The sequence below is a fragment of the Lactuca saligna genome, chromosome 3, assembly GCF_052625555.1.
Source record: "Lactuca saligna cultivar CGN05327 chromosome 3, ASM5262555v1, whole genome shotgun sequence".
Taxonomy (NCBI): domain Eukaryota; kingdom Viridiplantae; phylum Streptophyta; class Magnoliopsida; order Asterales; family Asteraceae; genus Lactuca; species Lactuca saligna.
The window spans coordinates 132,089,845-132,112,402 of record NC_136419.1 but is presented as its reverse complement, the minus strand read 5'-3'; positions in this window follow the sequence as shown (position 1 = coordinate 132,112,402).

Genomic DNA, 22,558 nt, shown 5'->3' with positions numbered 1-22,558 from the left:
TTATAAACAAACGAGCCCAAAAGACGCAATCTTCTAAGCCCAACAGTTACTTTTGAACTCCTAGAATTGGTTTCATAACACCCTTTCGTCTGTTGTTAGGGGCAGTAGCTTGTTGGTAGATGCTAGCTACTATCTATGTCAGTAATGAATCTTGTGTAAGTGGTAAATTCTTGGATGTATACGCCCAAGAATCATTATTGAGTGATATGCTAATGACATATGATCCTATAAGGCCACACCTTAATCAAGTTGATACTTATTGAATATTTATTAAAAATTTCATTATTGATAAATAAATTCAACTCTTGTATTTAATTAGAGGAAAATTACTTGTTTGTTGAAAATAAAAATAAAATAGAGGATAACTAGTTATTACATCATATCGTATGGTTTATAAGTCATATAAATTTTTTGGACGGTTTGGTCAAGCATGAGTAAACTAATTAGTTGGCTTGCTTAATTAGACAAACTAGCCTAACTCTTATCCCTTCGTTTGACCATAACGTCGTACCTATCACAGAGATATGGTGTTTTCTTGTCAACCTCCACATTTTGTCTCCCATGCTCTATTTCCTAGAGTATTACTTTCGATTAAAATTAGGTATAGCCATTTTGCATGCATGGGATATATAAGAAAGCCTTATGAAGAAAACTAGCTAGTTATTTGGTTTGATTTCCTTCTAAAAGCCATGGGTTTTTCTCTACCTCACCATCTCTCTATTGAATCTTGCAAGTTGGTGCTTTAGTGTTCCCTTTGTGGTTTCCTTTAGTACTTCTTTTTTAGGTACTTAAAGGCTTAAAGAAAAAGTAATATAAGAAGAAACTAGTAATTCTTTGTACCTTACTCTTGGTGCAGGATTGCTAGTAGATAAGTTCAAGCTCTTTGTTCTTGCTATCTTCATCAACACCCAAAACAAAGTGGGTTCAAAGGCTTCAAATTTGTCATTCCAAAACAACATATGGTTGGTTTTAATATCTTTCTAACCTATTTAAAAGGGTCTTTGGTGGTATTGTTTTGAAAATACACTTGAAACTTTATAGTAAATTTTATAGATTCAGTTGCCCGGTTTTATGAAAAAATACTAATTTTTATGTTTCAAAACCTAATATGTTTGTCATACTCATAGCACAAGCAAGATCAGGTCTATTATAATTCATAGCATACATGATGGATCCAACTGCCAAAGCATATGGAACTCTATTCATCTTGTCAAGCTCATCCTTTTTTCTCAGACATTATGATAAACTCAATATCTTGCCATGTGCCATTGGTACATACCCTCTCTTAAAGTTTTCCATCTTGAACCACTTCAAGAGTTTGACGATGTATGTACTTTGGCTTAAACCTAATAATAGTTTAGATCTATCTCTGTAGATATTAATACAAAGAATTTATGCTGCCTCTCCTAGATCCTTCCTTAAAACAAATTCCAAGCCAAAACATTACAGTATGTAAATTCGGGATGTGATTTATAATGATATGTATGCCAACCACATATTGGACCAGGAAGGTCATCGAGCTCTCACTAGCTTTCTTTTAAATAGAAGATTTATCTTCCTTTATGATAACACCATACTTTGGGATTTTCATCACTAAAAACGATGATTCTAATTTTGAGATGCTTGTTTTAACCCATAAATGCATCTCTTGAGCTTATAAACTTTATTAGGATGCTTTAGATCCAAAAAAACCTTTAGGATGAACCATATAGACACTTTCTTCCAGGTGTTCATTTAGAAAAGAAGTTTTGACATCCATTTTCCATATCTCGTAGCCATAATATGTAACTATGGAAAATAGTATACTAATAGACTTAATGATTTTGACTGGTGAGTGTAAATTGGCATCCATGTCAATCTTCTTCTTAAATACCGCTTACTCCCAAAAATCTTATAGTTAGGAGGAAGTTTGATTGTATCTCTATGTTCATGTCTTCAAGCCATTTTTTAAATTCAAGATTTGCCATTACATATCGATAGTTGAAGGGCTCATTAGCATTCATCTTTATGAAGCACTGATAAATAAGAAATCATATCTCTCAAGTTCCTGACGAGTCCAACTGGATCTATGAATGCCTTATGTTTGAGTAGACTAAATAAGAAAAATTTATTCATCTTCAACAACCTTTTATTGAGTACTAGAGACAACTTAAGTTGCATCGAGTTCTGATTCTTGATCTTCTTCTAAGTTTTGTTTTTTTTTTGGAAAGGTAACTTCTCTAACGAGGGTTTCCGAGACAGCTTTCGCGCACTGACTAATCCCCCGATGCAAACATTAAGCTTTGTGTTATGCCCTAGAGTCACTAAATGCAAACATCCATAATAGTATAATGTTAGGGTATCCCAGAATCAAATCATAAAAACATGAAATATGAGGAGTTGTACGATCACTCTTTCGTCTTCACACAATCACCAGAGGTACCTGAAGCATAATCAACAACTATAAGCCCGAAGGTTAGTGAGTTCCCCTAAAATACCAAAGACATACAGATATAACCATATCACATAAAAATAAGCAAACAACATGCATAATGATCCATTACTCTAAATGGACCGCCTCCCCAAGCCTTCAGTCTATCTGGACCACTCTCCAAGCCTTCGGCACATCTGGACCACCCCTTACAACCATCAGCCTATCCGGATCGCTCGCTGGGCCTTCAGCGTGACTAGATTTGCCCAACCCGGGTATACGGTCTACCCAGTCCGTCGCGGGTGTCTTGGCCTACTACACACAATAGGAACTGCCTAAACCCATTCCCCAAACCAACAAACAAGTGCACATAGATATAAATAAGTAGTTATGCAGATCTAATAGATCACTTACATAGCAACAATTGTATAACTAGGATACTGATCTAATCAATCTCTAACAGAGAAACCATCCTAAAACCAAGATATCGATCTAACCGATCACTATCATCACAAGAATCCTAAAACTAGGATACATATCATAAAGCATAATGTACAATAATCTTGGACACAAATCTGAAAGGGCCGGTATTGGTGCCTTCGACCCTATTAGTATAGTACGGACAACTCACCTCACAAGTAGTCCGAAGTGATAGTATCAAACTCCTCCAAGTATAGCTCCTCACTAACACCTACCAATGGTCCAATTCCTAAATTACCAAAATAACCCCAGAAGTCAAACTGGTCAACCCTTGTCAAAGTCAAAGTCAATGGTCAAGGTCAACAGTCCATGTGAACCTAACTCATCGAGTACAGTTCATTGACTCGTCGAGTCCTTTGAGAACTCGAGAACTAGTGAAAACCCCCAGTTGACTCATCAAGTTTCCAGGCAACTCATCGAGTCTATCCGTGTCTAATTGTAGGGAAAACTCTAACTGACTCGTCGAGTCATCATGCTGACTCGCCGAGTTCATGTAGAACCAATAACGGGAAAACCCTCCCCAACTTGTCGAGTTAGACTATCCGACTCGTCGAGTTCAAGCGATCCACCCCATGTGATTTAGGGTTTCTACACTCAAAAGGGGTGTAAGGGGAGGCTAACGGGGAAAATGTTCCTTTAAATAGGGTACAAAACCTCGAAAATTAGGGTTTCATCCCCTAGCTCCAACTCGTCGAGTCGTGTCCTCCGACTCGTTGAGTTGGTCACTTAAATATGCAGCCAAAAGTCATTCCTACTCGACGAGTCAGGGCATCCAAATCATCGAGTAGACCTTTCAAAGATGATAATAAAGTTGTAAAGTTCATACCCGAGAGTCGAGGTGTTACAATTCTCCCCCACTTAAATTATACTCTGTACTTAAAGTCCGGTGCAGTGAACAACTCCGAGTAATGCTCCCGTATCTCAGCCTCCGGCTCCCAAGTCCACTCAGACCCCCTTCGGTGCTCCAATTGTATCTTCACCAAGGATACTTCCTTGTTCCACAGAACCTTTACTTTCCTCTCAAGAACGGCGATCGGCCTCTCCACGTAATTCAGGCGCTCATCGACCTATATATCATCCAATGACACCACCTCCTCCCATCTAATATGAACTTTCGCAACTGTGGCACGTGGAAAGTGTTGTGGATCTAACAAGCTCCTCTGGAAGCTCTAGTCTATATGACACCTTGACAACCTTAGCAATAATCCTGAACGGCTTGATGTCTCAGGGACCCAATTTTCCCCTCTTCCTAAAGCGGATCACCCCCTTCCAGGGCGATACCTTCAAGAGCACCATGTCACCAACCTGAAACTCTAACTTAAATCGACACCATCTAGCGTAGCTTTTCTTCGGACTCTTTGCAGTCTGCAATCGCTTCCTTATCTATTGAATCCTCTTGGTAGTGTACAGAACCAATTTGGTCCGTCTATCACCCTGTGACCGATCTCAACCCCAACAAACTGGCGTACGACATCATCGTCCATAAAACAACTCATATGGTGGGACACCAATACTGGAATGAAAGTTGTTGTTGTTGTAGGAGAACTCCGCGAGGGGTAGGTAGGAGTACCAACTCCCACCAAAATCAACAGCGTAAGATCTAACATATCATCGAGAGTCTGTATGGTTTTCTCACTCTGAATTTCTATCTATGGATTATAAGCAGCGCTGAAATGCAGACGTGTGCCCAGTTCCTCATGGAACTTCTACCAAAAACGGGAGGGGAACCGAACATCACGGTCTTACACGATAGAGACCGGCATCACATGGCGAGCAACGACCTCGTGGATATAGAAGTCGGCCAACTTCACGGCCGATGAACTCTCCCGTATCGAACCTCTCAACGTACCATGAAATCTCCCTCTTCATGCCTGGCCACCAATAACTCAAACGTAAATCACGGTACATTTTGGTGGACCGCATGGTAAATAGAGAAGCGAGACCTATGAGTGTCCTCCAATACAGTCTGTCTGACATGACCAAACATCGGAAACCAGACCCGACTTTATTGGGTCAATAATGCTCGGCTATCCTACACAAACCGGGTGTTCTCACCCCTAATATGCTAAAGTTTCCAGTTCCCTTGACGCATACCCTCTGCCTGAGCTTCCCTGATGAAGCTCACAAGTGGAGAATCCACTAATATCCTCATACATGCCACTTGGGTAGAAGACCAGCTAACTTTTGGCTCAGAGCGTCCACAAACACGTTCGCTTTACGTAGATGGTAAAGGATCTCACAGTTGTAGTCCTTGATTACATCCATCAACCTGCGCTGCCACATGTTCAGGTTAGGCTGATCCATGATGTGTCTCAGACACTTGTGGCCCGTGTATATGGTACAACATACCCCATAGAGGTAATGTCTCCATATATTAAGAGCGAATACCACCGCTCCCAACTCTAAATCATGAGTACGATATCTCGTCTTGTGCGGCTTCAGTTATCGCGATACATAGGTTATCACTTGGCCTCTCTGCATAAGGACCGCTCCCAGTCCCATGATGGATGCATCACAGAATACTACAAAATCCTCAATTCCCTCTGGGAGAGTCAAGACTGGAGCCTCGCATAGTCGCTATCGGAGGGTCTCAAATTCCCTCTACTGCTCCGCGCCCTACCGGAAACTCACCCCCTTCCTTGTTAGACAAGTGAGGGGTACTGCAATCTTGGATAAATTCGGTATGAATCTCCAGTAGTACCCTACCAATCCCAAAAAGCTCCTGATATCTGAGGGAGACTTTGGAACCTCCCATTGCATAACCGTCTCAACTTTGGCCGGATCTACCAAAATCCCCTCTTGGTTAACGAGGTGTCCAAGGAACTGAACCTCTCGTAACCAAAACTCGTACTTAGAGAACTTGGCGTAAAGCCATTCCCGCCTCAAAACTCCTAATAACTCCCGAAGGTGCTCCTCATGCTGCTCTCGGGTCTTGGAGTACACCAAGATATCGTTTATAAATACGTTGACCGTGCGATCAAGCATCGGTCTACAGACCTGATTCATCAGGTCAATAAATATTGTTGGTGTGTTGGTGAGCCCAAACAACATCACCATGAACTCGTAGTGCCCATAACGAATCTGGAATGCGGTCTTCTCCACATCCTCCTCCCTAACCCTGACATGATGGTACTCGGACCTTAGGTCTATCTTTGAGAACCAGATGCTCCCTGCAATTGATCAAAAAGATTGTCTATCCTTCGGAGTGGATAATAGCTCTTCACCGTCAATTTGTTCAACTCCCTGTAGCCAATGCACATCCGGTGTGAACCATACTTCTTCCTGACCAAGAGAATCAGCACTCCCCAGGGAGAACTGCTCAAATGAATGAACTGCTTGCCCACCATTCCTGCAACTGTGATGACAGCTCATGCATCTCTGGTGGTGCCAAATGGTACGATGCCTTGATAATAGGGGCTGCACCTATCACTAGGTCGATCCTAAATGCGACCTGCCTCTCCGAAGGCACTCCTGGCAACTCCTCCAAAAATACATCAACAAACTCCTTGACCACTGGAACCTCTGATATTGAACCCTGATCCCTGACTCGCGTATCCACCACATACGCTAGATAACCCGCACACTTGTGATGAATGTACTGTCGATCCCTGGCAGCTCAACAGAACCTGGATCGTAATCTGGTTCCCTCTCTGTAAAAGGTAAGTTCTCCCCCACCCGGGGTTCTAATCACCACCTACTGACCCTCGCAATCGATCATGGCACTGAAGAAACTAAGCCAATCCATACACACATCCCCCATGGGAATCGGAATCAACTCGATCGAAAAAGATATCCTGAATATCTTTAACACACAACCCCGATAGATTGAAGAAGCGGAGAATCCGTGTTCATTGACGATAGAGATTCGCAATGGACACTCCATCTCTCCCACTGAAAGACTGACACACCAATGACCAACTTGCCCCCGAGTCAAATAATACCAAAGCAGGTAAGGAGTTCACTAAAAACGTACCTAATCACAGGTACTACAAATAAGCATAAGACAGATATAATAAGATAAGGGTTAGAAACATATTGGCAACTATGTTTAGTGTTGCCCTGGCCTCCTCTACCGTAAGCTAGAAGGTGCGCCCCTGAGCCCTTGGGAGTGCTACTCGACCTTGTCGCTCGTAAATAATCCTCAGTGTAGTCGATGCTAGAGCTAGCGTTGGCCTGGCAGGGAGCTGAAAATAACACATATATAAATAATAGCATGTACTGGGTCCACAGCTTTACATAATGGATTACCCCTGGCGCACAGTATGAGTATGGATTTCCTTCCAGACCTACAGCTCACATCTGGATTGCCTACGAACCCATAGTACGAGTCTGTTATGCCCTACGCGACCCTCATCTCGTATCTGGAATGCTCCCGAGCCCACAGTACGAGTCTGGCATGCCCCACCCAACCCTCAACTTGTATATGGAATGCTACCAAGTCCTCAGTATGAGTCGGGCATGCCCCATCCAGCCCTCAGCTCATATATGAAATACTTTAGGGTTTGTTGGCTACCACACGGAGTAATATAACCATAACCCAACCCATATAATATGTCGACATATAACATAACTAAGGCATATACAGATAACCATATGATAATATAAGTTGTCCTATACATCTACCAAATTGGCATAGCAACTAGCATGCAAAACTAACTTATACTCGATATAATACCAACTACTAAGATAACGTATCCAATGGGTAGGCATTGGTGCCTTCGACCACTTAGTATAGTGAGGATAACTCACCTGGCACTGCTGAAGTAGCATGGATGAAACTCTAGTTGTTGGTTCTCAGATTCCCGAAATGCCAATATCAGACAATACCTAATTAATAAGTGGGTTCCAAGCCCAAGGTCCAACTCACACTTCAAAGGTCCAATAGTCAACCAATGGACCAAAGGCTAACATATGGCCCAATTTTCCAAATTGGGCACAAACCCTACATGGTCGTCCCTTAAGACCCATCCATTTATTCTAGTCCAAACTCTTGATATTCCCATGGCCCAATATCACATAATCATCAAGGCCCAGTTATGGCCCACTAATGGCCCAATTTTCCAAATTGGGCCCAAGTCCTTCACGGAGGCCTTATCCTAAAGCTCATCTAATTAGTTTTGGTCCATTTACATGTTCTTGGATAGCCCATCAATAGTCCAATCACCAAAGCCTAATAGGAAGGATCAACTCAATGCCCAAGTGAAATTAGGGTTTTCACATGAAATGACGAGTAGGGTTAAGTTTTCCTACTTAAACCATTAAGGACTTAATCCATTAAGTTCAATATTGACTTAGGTTAATTGCAAATGGTTGTTAATTAATATTTTAAGTTTTGTGAATAATTCAAGTGCAGGTCCCGATTTATCTCCTAATTAGGGTTTCATGACATTAGGGTTTTCCAAACCCTAATTAGGGTTTCCAACCCAATACTAGCGCATTAATCAAATGGTTGTCCTTTTAGGTCAATTAGGGCTTCATTGGGCCCATTAGGGTTTCATTAGGCCCAATAGCGTTTCACTAGGCCCATTAGGGTTTTGTTAGACAGACAACACCCACTACAACCTCTAGTAGTGGTGGCCAATGGCGGCGGTTACCACTAAGCAACTAAACACAAGCAAAAGCACACAGCCACCCAACACGGCGGCTGGTGGCAGCAAGAGGTGGCAACCACCACCCTACAGTAGTGGTTTTGAGTTTTCTTTTGATTATTCCTAACCGATTACAATTTTACAATGAAAAATCTCAAACAACACACACACATACGGTGGTACATGGTGGCAATGGCTTTTCTGATGGATTTTGGTCATAAGACATCCTATGTGCTCATACAAACCCTAATGCTTGGATCTAGGTTTCTCTATTGTACATGCTTTGAATCCAAGACTATAAACCCTAATTCTAGCATTCAAGTAATCATATTAATATGTAATTAGGTTTAAGATCATACCTTGATTGTTATGTAGCAATAACAATCCAAAATCTCCTTGTAATGACTTTGTATTGCTTAAAGTCACAAGTGTCATTCCTCTAATGGCTTACAAACACCAAGAGCAAATGGAGAAGGTATAAAGAGAGAGGAGAGAGGTTAGAATTCGTCCTTAGGACTCCTTGGGAACAAGTACACGGATTCTAAGGCCTTAGGGTCTTTATATAGGTGTAGAGATAGGGTTTCAGTCATTATCCTTATCTAGTTGCTTATCCACAAAGCAACCATAAGATAAGCCTTGAAAACCCTTATCCTTTATCCTTTGGACGATTTCAAGGATCCTTATCTCCTTGAATTCGTTCAACCCATATTTAGGATAACCATTACCGTATTTTGTAACTATCACATAATTCCAATTCAGCTCCTCTAGTTTAATTAATTACACTTGATCACAAAATTAATTCCTAATTAATTATTGACCAATATTAATTAAGCAAATATGATTTCTCCTTTAATATATTATTCTTATAACATATTAATAAATCATAATAACCTCTCTCTCTTTATTTATTTCTCCAATCAAGTTGCTTTGGTGAAGCCAACCCAAAAGGACCATGCACCATCGAGTCAAGTACATACCAAAATAGTTATGGACTTAGACACTAATCCAACAGTCTCCCACTTGGATAAGTCTAACAACTATTATGCGTATGACTTCAGATCCTGATCTGCAATCGTAGCTTTCCAAAGCCGCTGTCAACTCTGATCCTATCAGATACGCGTGTCCTTAGATAAGGGATCATATATTCCTCCATTCTAGATATCGCATGAGATATGATTTCAAATCATTCTCTTTGTACTACTTCTTGATTTCCGATTTATGATGGCAGACTAATTGAACAAATCAAATTAGCCCTAGCCCGGCCGAGCATTTACGTTTGTCATCACTAAACCATCGAGGGGCCCAAAAGATATCGCTTTTATCCTTCTTTGGATAAAAGGAATGGATAAACTTTGATACAATGCTTGTTTGCACTCACTAACCAAATCACACACAACAATATGTTTTATAACACCAAGTTACTAGTGTGTTTTCATATTATCAATGTGCAACCGATTAGCAAGATACAACTCACACATCTCAGTTTCAAGAATATAAGATGTTATCATCTCACTAATCACTCGTGATACAATTCATGGAGTAATCCAAGTGAGCGTGGGTTTAATCCAATGCTCAAATGATATTCATAAGCACTCATGAACGTTGCAGCAAACATTTGCTTATGTCTAATACTCTTTTAGACAATCCACACACCAATTCACGACAGTCTTCATTCATATCTACTTCCAACATATGAATGACTGTGGCCCGTTCGAATAATTCGATTATTCTCAATAAACTCAATTATTCTGGAAGTCAAAACATGCAAAGTGAAACACAAGAATAATACTAAGCCCATATGGCCTCAACCCTTTGAGCATAAATAAAACACCTTTTATTTATCACCATATCGATTACTCATTATTTGTCGTTTCGGGTAATCAACTTCTTACTTGAATTACAACACTTGTCCCATGCTCCTAGCATGCACACAATGTTCACCTATGGTTCTTACTTTGTGAAATAGATCACATTGAACACATTTCCAATCATTCTCATTTCACAATTCCAAATCCTTTTCATAAGTGTAAGAATATCAAATTCTTGTTACTTATAAAATATGCTAGATTCTAACACTCTATGCAACGGTCCTTTTGTAATGTCACTGCACCAAAGTCACAAAGACTATTGCCAATGATATTACAAAATCTTCTATTAGAGATTGTTACAAGAAAATTCCTTAGATATGATGTCTCTCACTCAAAGTACATTCCTTTGAACATCCTTTTGCATAAAAGTTTCTAAACTAGACATAGTTTTTCAATATTCAATTCCCAATATGGACACATTTCCATATTTTCCATATGACAACTCATTCTTAATAGCATCTTCTCTATTCGTAATAATGTCGATATGGTCCATCCAATACCATGCTTCCAACTACTCATAAGCAACCAATCCACGTCGAACTTTGGATTGTCCTTTAATAGTTGTTTAATTATTTTAGTCAAAACCAATTCTAGTCCCTTTTCCCTCTAAATGCGCTAGATATTTGGAAAATTTTAGAATGGTCAAACATTAGAGCATTTGCAATCGATCCTATACCCGAAGCATATGGGACACGACGCATAATGTTTTATTTGCTATGTTCTCAAAATTCGAATTGTGAAGAGGAATGTCGTAATCATAATCGAAATTTTAGGAACACACTATGTAACTTTGACTAAATTTATTAACATTTCTCAACCTAAGCCTTTAGATTTGAAATGAAGCATAATATTCTCTCCCTTAATTATAGCAAAACAACTTTACAACTTTTATGACTTTGCAAGGTATAACTCTTGTTTTCTATAATTAATATTGCCAACTTGCAATACGTACCTTAATAATCATACAATCATAACATTTATGCTCCCACTATCATGATGATTATTATAAAACATAACACTTATGCTCCCACTAGCTTCGACATGTATTCACAAACATCTTAACTTTCAGAAAACAATACCTATCGAATTTCTTAAGTCCATGTTTCTAATACTTAATGCTTTGATAAGTTTTTTATCAAGGCCTCTTAAGCTTATACACCTTTGATTTAGATAGTTCATATGTGTGTCTAAACTATTAAGACTAATTGCCAAACCTCACAATTCAAATCATGGAAAGGGATACCGTAAGCATAATTGAATTCGAGAATGCAACTTTACAATCACTATCTTCTTAAAATCTTTCTTAGTGAAAGCATTTCCTCACAATCATTTTCATGAAGGATGAAATCTTATGACACTTAGATTTTAATGGTGTATATGTTCCTATCCATGTGAATTTTTTAAAACCAGAGTTTACGACAAATTCAAACTCATATGGACCGAACTTTCTTAATCTTGATTTCTTGAATTATGGTAGCATAGCTGCCCACCACATCTTCCAAGTAGTTAAGCAGCTTACATTTTCCTATCAATGTACCTTCCATTGATTAAGGTGCTTTGCCTTTTATACGTTCAAAATGAGAACTCATAGGACTCACATGCCTAATTAACTCAATTGGAACAGCACAGAATCAAAATATTGTTGACATGATAGGTTGTAAACCTCAACTCGTGTGCTAGTGATGATCGATAAGGTTTATTTGATTTGTTCTTGAAACCTTTCCAGACCATTAAGACTCCCACTGACTCCTTGACATATAAGATTCTCTTGTCAATAAACATTTGTTGACAACCAAATATTCAATAGTTAGTGTAGCTTTTATCAAAACACTTCATAAATTGGTCCTAGTTGGCCTTTGTCTTATTCAAGACATCACAACTTTCCACATTTGGTGAATGTTATAAACCTTTAATACTTTTCACTCATTGTCACAATCTTAACTTTAAGACTAGTTATTGGAACGAATTATGATTGACTTTTGATTTAACCATTTCTTCAATTCTTGATTCCTCTACTTAGACATGCAATTGTACTAAGACTTACTTAGATGATCAATTGAGATATGGTTCTTAATTATAAAGACCTATCATAAAGCATAAAAGGTACTCTCCCTTCTTCTTATAATTGAGAAACTTTTATCTTTCTGCCTACTTGATTCTTCTTATTCGTTTTAAAACCTTTTAATAAATTCTGAATTATACTTAATCTTGTAAGTGTAATCATATTTACTAAGCCTTTAGTAAATCATGACGAATATCTTTGTTACTCTTATGGTGAACTTGATCAACACACAACTTTGTGTACTCGATCTCCTAGTCCTTCACTTGACACTTTGTCAATGAATTTGTCTAATTTCCAAATATGAAATTTCTCATTCATCATGCAACCAAGTTGCGTGATTCCAAATTTCAGTCCAATTGAAACTTTGGACGATGAGAAACTCTCCCTATTTGGTAAATTCTCGACATTTCCATAAATAACATAACTAAGAATCATATCCATTCGTTGTAGAAATATGCAAACATCAATTTTCATAACGATTTCATTGCAAGTAAGTAAACAAATAAATAAGTCAAACAAAATTTATTTTATTTTTAAAAGTAGCGGAAAAACATTTGTCCTTAAAATGCAAAATATATTGAAAACTATGAAAAAAGAAGATTTCTAACAACTCTATCATAACTATCTAAGCTCAAAATTCAATCTTCAAGTCCATGCGATCAAGATCCATCTCTTGTGATTAGATTCATCTTGCTCTCTTATCAACCTTCCTTTCTTTTCACCGATCCTTCAAAACACTCAAATGCAATCTTATCACATCATGTATTAAGAATCAATGAATAGGAACTTAACGGAGTTAGATAGTGGATTTTACTTGAAGCGTAGTCATACTTTTGACTCTCCCATCTCTTAGATCTCTTAGGTAAATAGGACAACTTCCTCTCTAATGCCCCTTCTCTTGGAAATAAAAGCAAATTGACTCTTTTGGAACAACACATGGAACTTCTTCAGACATCGCCTTTCTCTTATGATCAAACTTTTGGATCATTGCATCTCTTTCATTGCCATTGTCTATATCCATAGAGGTCTTGAAGGTAGATTCACCAATCAAATTTGCTTTTCTATTGCACCAAACCATTGCTGATTCAGCAGCAATAAGCATATAGGTGAGATTAATAAGGGTCACGTCGTGGTTCATCATATAGTACTCTCTTACGAACTCACTATACGAGTTAGGAAGTGATTGAAGAACCCAATAAACAGTCATCGCTTCACCGACAACGTATCCCATCATTCTTAACTTATCAATGTGTGACTTCATCCCTAAGACGTGTGCACACACCGACTTTCCTTCTTTATGTTCACTTGCCAAAAGGGCTTGAGTGATGTTGAACCTTTCAATTTTACAATCTTGTGCGTTAGGGAGAATAATTGGAGGAGGAGGAGGAGGAAGTGAATCATGATTTCTTGTTCCTCGATCGAATCGTGGAATATCATCTTCATGAGGAATGCTTGTTCCACGGGATTTGGGAACACCATAGTTGTCGAACTTTGACATCTACAAAACGGGAGAAACAAATTCAAGTTAGTTGATCGATTGAGTCCTTAGTAAATCACCCAAATGAGATACTAAGGCTAGGACCCAACACAATACGCTACAAACTAGAAAAGGGATGCCATAATCTAGTTGCAGAATATTTTAAGGTAAGTGAATGACGATTCACTAATTTCCACCATGAAAAACGAAAAAGAAATTTAAGTTTTAAATATATGAAAACTCCTAGATCCTTTGAGATTCATTGAACTTTCAATGGCATGTTTAAATCTCGATATGCCCCTCTTTTTTACGACTGGGATGCCGAGGATCACAAAGCGGGTGTGAATAACCATGCAAACTTACATGGTGCCCTCACATGTTACAATCACCCATTCGATGTGTCGGTAAACCACACACGCTCCACCGAACTATGACAAACATTGAGTCATCCATTGCAACCTTCGCTTAGAACCATTTAGTGTGCCGGTAAACCACACATGCTCCACTAACGTCTTCGCAAGGGCACAAAGTGTAATTTCATGGAATTGCATCAATTCACTTTTGCCTAAGTAACTAAGATTGGGAATTAGAAAAACATTTAGTTACTTTGTATTTCATTCTACTTATAATGGAAGGTTTCCTCCTATCCTACCCGTTCGGCTAACGACCCTCCACTAGTCAACAGTGTGGTGGGTAAGAGTGGATACCCATTCAATCGCCATTTTATAGGCAATTTCCTTAAACACCCCTTATAGACCAGCTTCGTGAATGAGGCCTACTAACGGTAAGACTGACTTTTACTCATACATATATATAATGTTAGACTTTTAATGTTATATATATATATATATATATATATATATATATATTATAGGGTGCATTTTATACTTTTAAAATACTATGTGGTTAACTTTAACAATTACCCTTTTAATTCAATTAAATGGTTAACCTAAACTTTTATGGATTTATTAAATCTCTTTTAATTATACTCCTTAATTAATTAATAAAACCATAAGGGTGTATTTGAACTTTTCAAAACATTTCTAGGGTTATAGAATTTAACATTCCTAATTAACTTTTAATCAACTTTTAAATTCCAAAACTTGAGGGCAAGTTTTGAAACATTTCAAAAACATTAGGGTTTCAATTTTTTAAATTTCAAAACAACAAAAACCTTGGGTTCAAATTTAAACTATAAAACCTAAAGGGTAAAATATGAAGCTTTTCATAACAACAAGGATCAAATAACAAATAATCTAAACTAACATTTAATTACATAATTATCCATATTTGATTTGTTTAATGATTTCTTGCAAAACAATTTATCAATTATTACTCAAAATAATTAATCAATTATCTTATAAGGAAACAATTATCTTATTAATTGATAAATATCTTCAATTAGATCAAAAATATGGTCAAATATATCATATAATCGGATTAATATTGATCTAACATGATAAGGTAACTATCCATATGCAAAAACAGCAAGAAATCCCGAGATAAGCATTATCTGACGAGTTGACTCGTCGAGTCACCCTGGACTCGGTGAGTTCAGCTATGGACTCGGCGAGTCCAGCCTCTAGAACACCAAAAATCGAATTTTTAGATATACAATGCATCAATACAATTGAAACCAATCTAGGCTCTGATACCACTGATGGGTTTTGGTCATAAGACATCCTATGTGCTCATACAAACCCTAATGCTTGGATCTAGGTTTCTCTATTGTACATGCTTTGAATCCAAGACTATAAACCCTAATTCTAGCATTCAAGTAATCATATTAATATGTAATTAGGTTTAAGATCATACCTTGATTGTTATGTAGCAATAACAATCCCAAATCTCCTTGTAATGACTTTGGAATGCTTAGAGTCATAAGTGTCAGTCCTCTAATGGCTTAAAAACACCAAGAGCAAATGGAGAAGGTATAAAGAGAGAGGAGAGAGGTTAGAATTTGTCCTTAGGACTCCTTGGGAACAAGTACACGAATTCTAAGGCCTTAGGGTCTTTATATAGGTGTAGAGATAGGGTTTCAGTCATTATCCTTATCTAGTTGCTTATCCACAAAGTAACCATAAGATAAGCCTTGAAAACCCTTATCCTTTATCCTTTGGACGATTTCAAGGATCCTTATCTCCTTGAATTCGTTCAACCCACATTTAGGATAACCATTACCATATTTTGTACCTATCACATAATTACAATTCAGCCCCTCTAGTTTAATTAACTACACGTGATCACAAAATTGATTGCTAATTAATTATTGACCAATATTAATTAAGCAAATATGATTTCTCCTTTAATATATTATTCTTATAACATATTAATAAATGATAATAACCTCTCTCTTTATTTATTTCTCCAATCAAGTTGCTTTGGTGAAGGCAACCCAAAAGGACCATGCACCATCGGGTCAAGTATATACCAAAATAGTTATGGACTTAGACACTAATCCAACATTTTCTTTGTTTTCTGGCCAAAGAAAACACACACACACCCTCATGATAGAAATACACACATTAAGCATGACTTTTGCTCGGAAATGAACGTGACCACCCACCTCACAGTGACGTACGGAGGCGATAGGAAGATAATGACCAACATAATGGGTTTCCATGGTGGTTCCAATGATGATTTTTTCCTAGAAGAGAGCATCCATAAATGTATTCGGATAGCAGAAACCACCCGCAGGAACAAGGCCGCTGAACGCGCATCCACATAGCCATAACTGGTGGCAAACGGAAACCGGAGCACTGAAGGATATTGTCGCCTGGAGCTATGGTGTGACATACATCGTTGAGTGTAGTGAGAGGGGAACGGTGAGAATATGCGACTGGAAGCGACCGTAGTGGCACCTACGATGACGAATGGCGGACAGCAGCAACGGCGGAGGAGCAAAGGCAGTGACAGATCGGTGATTTCGCTGGCAGCAGGTTCGTGGTCGGCTTGGCTGCTGAGAAACTCTATGCCTGCGAGTGGAAAGCTAACGAGTGGAGGCTCAACGTCTTCAGCGGAAGCAGACAACGCTGGTGATCGAGGAATAAGGGTGGCTACGGCGCTGCAGACGAAGGGGTAGAGGTTGGATTGCGGCTGCCACTCCTTTTAGGGTTAGGGTTTACCGGGGTGATAGGTTTTATACCCCGATACCCATAGAATTTATCCCATAATGCCACCTTTGAATCCTCCCTTCCCCTTTTCCTTTCAAAGTTGGTCCAAAATTTACGTTTCAGTCCCCAACATTATAATCAACTTCAATTCATATCCAATCTTTCACCAAACAACCCTCCACATTGAGACACTTTTGCAAAATAAATCTAGAAATTATCTTTTGAACCCCCAAAATCTGAATTATGGCATATTCATCCCTTTCTTTTCTTTTCCTTTCAAATTAAATCCCAATTTGCCCAAATAGAGACTCATCTACAAAATATTTTCAGTATACGCTAACGAACTACAAAAAGAGCCTGACTAAATATCATTTAGCCATATGTTCAAGTATTCTTTCCACTACGAACCCTGAAAGCACTTTTAAGTTCTCCTAAACAAATTATAATGCCCATACCAACTTGTAACACCGTAAATTTCAAAACAATTTTTCATTTAAATATAATGATTTAATTCTTAAAAACACTTTCCTTAAAATCTCATTCATAATTAAATTACAAAACATAACTCCATTTTCACTTGCATAATAAACCAGGATCCTCAAAACATGACTCTTTCTCTGGTGTGTACAATCAAGCCGGTGTCGTCACGTGATCCTGAGAGAAACTTGAAACATATAACACAAAACACTCTAAGCACGAAGCTTAGTGAGTTCCCCAAAATACCACACATAACACAAATTAGCCACTCGAGGCTATAACTTTGTGGGTCTGTGGACCCTACTCTGTGAACCTTCCGGTTCTAACTCTGTGAACCCTCCGGTTGTAACTCTGGGAACCTTCCGATTCTATCTCTGTAAACATGCACATCATAAATCACATAGAAATAATGCAGTACAACATATAACATACATAGCATACAAATACTCTGTCACATAACTCTGGTTACCTACTCAAGGTAAAGTATAGTGAGAAGACTCACCTGGCAAGCAGGAAGCAGATATCCTCACGCTTGCATCTCGAACTCGCCGCCATCAATCACATAAGGCAAATGCTCTCTTGAACATAACTCTCAAGACTAGACTCAATCCTCTCTTGGCACCTTCTTAAGGGTAAAAGACCATTTTACCCCCTTCTTGGCGCAAAGGCCTCATTGCTGACCAAACCCCCAAAGGTCAACAAATTAAAATCAACGGTCAAACTTTCACCCAACTCGCCGAGTGCACTCCGGTGACTTGGCGAGTAAACACGTGTCCACTAACTCTTTGTCCCGCTTAGTACGTAGAGTCCCTCCCTATGCTCGACGAGTCATACTAGACAAGAATCGCAGGGCCACCCTGACTTAACTCGCCGAGTCTCAAGAACAACTCGAGGAGTACCGCATTGAACTCCAGTCCTCTAACCCCCTCCTAACACATTGAGTCATCCCCCAACTTGTCAAGTCCATTCCCTAAGCAATTTACGTGAAACCCTAACCCTACTCATCGAGTCTCAAGAACAACTCGGCAAGTTCATGCCATGCATAAACTCTACTGACCTCCTGAGGTCAGATCTGTTTCCCCAAACCATAGATATGGCCTCCCCAAGCATGAATGTCACGTAAAGTTCGAAACTTGATGCTTGTATAACCACAACAAGGCATCAAAAGGAGATTTAATCCCAAAAATGGCAACCTAAGGCCAATAACCCCGAACTAGTCCATAAAGCTCCAAGGGTCAAGGTCTTTGGACCTCTTTGAGTCCAGATCCAAGTCACAAACTCGAAGAGCAACCATTTGCTCCACATAATCACTCTCCAAATGGGTTAGAGAACCCTAAATCTAATGATCAACACCAAAACTGAAGGAGGTTTGAACCATTACCTCAAAATGATGTCTCTGAACTTTGGAACTGCTTGAATCCCACCTCCTCTTTGCTCTTGTCACATTCTTCTTGCTAAACCAAGGGTTCAAGGATCAAAAAGTTACTTCTTCTCCCTCACAATGATTTGGCTCACTTAGGGTTCTCTCAAATGACTAGTAGTCGCAATGGGAGGCTATAAGTTCCCTTAAATAGGCTCCAAACCTAGGGGATTAGGGTTTCATTAAAAAATGTGGACTCGCCGAGTCCATTAATGGACTCACCGAGTCCGGATGTGAACCCGGATGAACATCCGCGACCCTACTCGGCGAGTCTTGGCTCCAACTCGCCGAGTTCCTCCTCAAACTCCAAAATAATTAAATTGAATAATATAACTGGGAAATCAGGATGTTACAATTCTCCCCCACTAGAATCAGACTTCGCCCTCGAAGTCTCACTCTGGAAACAACTCCGGATGCTGCTCACGCATCTCGCGCTCCGGCTCCCAAGTAAGCTCTGACCCCTTCCGGTGTTGCCACTGGACCTACCCCAGAGGCACCTCTTTGTTCCTCGGAACCTTGATCTTTCGATCCCGAATAGCCACCGGTCTCTCAACGTAGTTCAGGCCCACATCCACCTGAATATCCTCTAATGGCACTACTGCCGACTCATCGGCTATACACTTTCGCAGCTGCGACACATGGAAAGTGTCATGGATCTGACCTAGCTCTGCAGGTAGTTCCACCCGGTAGGCTACCCTGCCTACCCTCGTGATCACCCGAAAAGGACTGATATATCGGGGCCCAATCTTGCCCCTCTTCCTGAATCGGATCACTCCTTTCCAAGGAGAGACCCTCAGGAGTAGAAAGTCACCGACCAAAAATTCGAGCACCGACCGGCGCCTGTCTGCATAACTCTTCTAGCGACTCTGAGCGGTCAACAATCCCTGCCTGACCTGCTGTATCTGCTCTGACGTCTGAAACACGATCTCCGTACTTCCCATCACACAGTGCCCTACCTCTCTCCAGCAAATGGGGTCCGATACCTCCTTCCCTACAACATCTCAAAGGGTGGCATACTGATGCACTAATGATGGCTATTGCTGTAGAAAAACTCTGCCAAGGGAAAATACGGGCCACAATTTCCCCCTAAATCTAATACACATGCCCGAAGCATATCCTCGAGCATCTGAATCGTTCGCCCGCTCTGAAGTGTCCACAGACATCACCATGGCAAAATCTAGCTCATTTCTCATATTCATCTTCGATACCGAGCACCACGTCAGCTTTTGGCCCCACAACTGAACCTCCAAAGGTCACACATAACATGATCCAAAATATCTCACTAACATCCTCCCTGTGACCACTATCACGGCCAAGTGACACGCAAGTCACGAAATTCCCTTTCCCTCACAAAAAAATACAATCCAATCGAAGATCGTCTCAGCTCTAACCTCTGGCGTCTGCTGCACATATTCTCATGTGCGCCTTGCTGACCCTCCCGACAGAGACAGAGACCCCAGTCTCACCCCGGTTTAACCACTAGGCTCCATAAACTCAACACTAGGCCTAATCAAGCCTAAAACTCTTCTGCATCATGCACTTATCGGAGAACACTCCATCATCATACTCTCTTGCCGTCTAGTGGGTACTATCGCTTCCTGCAACATTACGACAGCCTATGACTAGTGATAATACGGCTCCCCGTAGTATCACAACGCCAATTAACTAGTGAGTACTACGGCTCCCCGTAGCACCACGACTCCATCCCTCTGTCTTATGAGTACTATGGCTCCCCGTAGCATCACAACACCCTCTGAATGGCGAATACTTCAGCTCCTCGTAGCATCACTACTCTCTCTCTCTCTCTCTAACTTATGAGTACTACGGCTCCCGTAGCATCACAACACCCTCTGACTGGTGAATACTACGGCTCCCCGTAGCTTCACCATATACTCTCATTCTCATTACAACGCCACACTATGTTCACTAACTCATGCACCAAAGAGTATCATAAATAGTTACACACAAACTTTTCCCGATATGCATTACAGACTCTGGCGGCAACTGCCATAACACAGAACCTACCTCTGCGGAGAACCACTTCCTTAAATAATCCTTCTTGATGACAATACCCGAAGGGCTCCCACTGGAACCGTAGATACATGATACATCACTAGTCGTCTTAAACCCAAGACTTTAAATAATTCCGAAATCAGGACGCTATACGCGGAAACCACGAAACACCATAACAGAGCATCACAATGTCCTGCCTCTACCACTAATTCCCTTACTCCCAGCACCATACACATACATCGATACATTTCCTCTAAATGCCATAATAATTTCCTATTTCACTCAATATGAAACTTCAGTGCATCCAAACACTCAATTGGAATACAAGGAAGGCGCTAACTCTTCAGAACACACTGATGATCCTCTGAAACCCTTTCCGCTACTGCTCAAAATCCAAGCAGGAATACACATCCCATCCCGGGAGTTGGCTAATCGACAATCATCTACCCATATTTCAACCCAGAAGTTCTCAACTGCCCATACCATCATTACGAGTCTTCCACTTGAAACGACTCTGACCACCACCAAATTCCTGACCATTGACCACCAGTTGTGGAGACACCCATCCTTCTCTCAGACATATACCACATGCATTATCTCGCCTTGTACCTTTCCTTGATCACCAATGACCCTCATCTCATGAATTCAAGTCGTAGGTTTTTGTATCCAACCCCTAACCGCTCTTGCACAAATCTCTAGTTCTCTCAATAATCCTCCCGGTTCTCCCCCACTTAGGGTCCGAACCATCACTATTTGACACATCAACAATCTCACAAACTATTTTCACCAGCAATAACGCACCTGCCCCTGGAAAGTGCTACGCAACGCCCGATAATCCCGTTTAAGGAAATCAATCGATCTCATATACTCTGAACCTTAGAGGAATTCTCAAGAACGTCTCGTCATGACTGCCTCTAGTCGTTCCAAGTCTCGTACCAATCCAATACCAAACAAATCAACTGTCCAATAACATCACTGACTCATAGACTGGACCACGAAATCATCATACTCCCCTGCCTCGACTCATCAACCGACGTTCCAACACATGGATCATCCCAAGAACAGGGACCCATTCCAATATTCAATACCCAACATAGAAAGAAAAAACCACTGCATTGATAAACTCAATTGGACTCCCCACTGATACCTCTACAATACGCTCTACTATACTAAAATAGGTGTAACGTGGTCCTCGACTATCTCAGTCCCAACTAACTATCTACTCATGGTAAATTACTGCCTCACAGCACATATGCTATCTGATACTCTGATGGAAAATCATCCTCGATGACAACCTACAGGTTTTACCCCCAAACCCAAAACTTAAACATCATGCCGCTAATGTTTCGCACACGAACATAAATAGCAACACCCAGGTCATAGAAGGTGACATCTCCTCTATCGACTGATTGCTCAACTTAGACCGAAATTCTCCCCTCCCTCTGACTCCTTACCAAAATACTATGAAAGGCTCTTGACCTCCCTCTCAAGGGACGCCTCTTCGAACTCAATCATGGACCACTAGCCTAAAACCCATAGCGTCCAATCTCTACTTCATCAATCATGACCGGATTACCGGAGAACCACGAGCATCATTCACTACGAACCATGGTACTCATCCCATGACATCTCTTCTCAATATCTTCCGGT